This window comes from Hibiscus syriacus, unplaced genomic scaffold (genome assembly GCF_006381635.1).
Source record: "Hibiscus syriacus cultivar Baekdansim isolate YM2019G1 unplaced genomic scaffold, ASM638163v2 tig00112609_pilon, whole genome shotgun sequence".
NCBI classification, from domain to species: domain Eukaryota; kingdom Viridiplantae; phylum Streptophyta; class Magnoliopsida; order Malvales; family Malvaceae; genus Hibiscus; species Hibiscus syriacus.
Genome location: NW_024063367.1, coordinates 160753 through 163173, shown reverse-complemented (window position 1 = coordinate 163173; position 2421 = coordinate 160753). Strand labels below are relative to the sequence as shown.

The 2421-nt window shown below is 36.2% G+C and overlaps 1 pseudogene; it reads left to right on the top strand.

Annotated features, from left to right (window-relative positions):
- Positions 1-278: 278 nt before the first annotated feature.
- On the top strand, positions 279-1446 carry LOC120181930 (annotated as a pseudogene).
- The last annotated feature ends 975 nt before the right edge of the window (positions 1447-2421 follow it).

The window sequence follows — 2421 nt, the reverse complement described above, 5'->3', positions numbered from 1 at the left end:
TCTGTTTATCTTGAATACTCTCATTCTGGTGTCACTAAACAGTAGTTGTTGAGTAACTTGAGGAATTCTCTTCATGTTGTCACAAACTTAAGAAGTAATCAATCATTCTGATAGAAATGTCTGAGATATGTGCCTCTTCTGAATGAGGTGCCCATTATTTGGATATGGAGGAATCTAATCGGACAGAGTGATATAAATCTCTTGGTAATTCATTTCAGGCTGACACAATGAACCTTGTTTTTAGTGAAGGTTATTTCTGGAATATACTTTTCTCTGATTATGAAGCAATCTTTCAGGATGATTTCACATATATTGATAGTTCTTCTGATACCGAGGAAATCCTAAATTCTGATTCTGATGAGGAGAATAAACTATTATACTTGACGAAAATGGGGTACTCAGAGGCTGAGGCTTCAATAGACATAGAGAGATGTGGTCCGAATTCATCAATTGTAGAGTTGACAGATTTTATAGGTATTACTCAAATGGCTGAGGCTGCTGACTCACTTCTTCTGGTAGAAGATAAGAAACCATTATGTAATGACCCCAATTACAAGAAAAAGCAAAATTCAGGCTATGATTTTTGAAAAAGGAAGAAGCAGAGGAAGCTTGAAAAGAAGCTTCTTAATGAAGACGATCATGCAGTTCATCTTCCAAATTCAATGATTGGTTTTGGGGTTCCTACCGAACCAGATCAGATAACTCAAAGAACACTTCCAAAAGATGCTATTGGGCCTCCTTATTTCTACTACGAGATCGTGGCACTTGCTTTAGTTGGTGTTTGGACCAAAATGTCACGATACTTATACAATGTAGAGCCAGAATCTGTAGATTCAAAGTATTTTTGTGTTGCTGAACGGAAAAGGGGCTATATTCATAATCTGTCAATTGAGAACAAATTTCCTCTTATTCTGCTTTCTCCACGCACCATACATGATGCTTTTCTATTGAAAAAGAAATAATGACCTTCCTGTGATCCAAGAACAAAGTTGAACTGTTTACAAACATGTAGGAATTGCCAAATTGACAGAAATGATCCATAAGGCTCTTGAAGCTTATGACGATGAGCCACCTTCGAGTGTCCAGAAGTATATTCTTGATGAGTGCCGAAAATGGAATCTGGCATAGGTTGGAAGGAATAAAGTTGTTCCACTTGAACCTGATGAGGTGAAAATGCTTCTAGGTTTTCCTAAAAACCACATACAAGGAGGAGGATCTGCTAGAGACATGTTCCCTGGTGGTATCAATGTCCTGTCTCTTTTCTCTGGGATCAGTGATACAGAGGTTGCCTTTTGCTGTCTTGGTATTCCTTTGAAAACAGATGCGCAAGAACTGAATGGTGATCGATTGGAGCAATTGATGAGTAGATTTAGCAAATTCGACCTTATTGTCGGTGGCATTCTGTGTAACAACCTTACAGGAAGAAATAAACATCATCGGGATGAACTAGAAGATTTTTGTTGGTGCATTTTCTTGCAATGACTGCTACAGTGACTGCCTCTTCTACTACTTCAAGATACACACCTCCATATCTCACTCTTCTCGAACTGTGGAAAGATTTAATTGATTAGTAAAATTGGTTATCTTTACTTTTGGAATCTTGTAACCAATGCTACCCAATATGAAAGGCATATAGGTGTAGAATCTGTTCCGATGTCAAATTTAAATTCAACAATCTTCTGAAGGACATAATGAATATAATCTTGACAAGGAAAGTAATCGACATGAAAGAAGCAACAATGATGTATCAAGATTTGAGCTAGCATCACGGTATAACCAGAGTGCAAATGGTGGACTTGTTCATTCTCATAATACACCTAATGAGACTTATAACTCTGTGATTTAATCTTCCAGAAAACATGGATCGATGGCTGGGGAAAATAATTTGTTTGGTGAAGCTTATCGCCCTTAGTATGAGATAAGTGATAATCTTTCTTGATGAATTGCTAATGATGTCACAGGAGAGCGTTACAAGTTCAATTCTCCAGACTTTTTGGCTTCTCAAACCACTTAATTTCAAGAAAGTGAAATGCTTCATCATTCTGGCCTCGTTCATTCTTTTTCTACAATAGAGGTAGAATAAACAACAACTTGCTTCAAGGACCTTCCTCATTTGAGATTGTCCTGTTTGAAAATATTTTTTTCTCCTTTATTTATCAAAGAATGAATGATTTTTTGTAAAATGTTGCCTATCACAGGTTCACAATAAAATCAAATCATAAGCATGAATTCAAAGAATATCAAAAGAATCAACAACTCTGAAATGTTTGAGAATTATAGCTCTTTGACAAGTATCAAAATTTAGTTTAGTTTCAGGATGACTTTCCTATTTTCTATGGTTACAACTATTTAAGATGTCACTTCTCTCTCTCTCTCTCTTTGTGAACTTTATCACATACCTCATTTTAAGGACTTGGTATT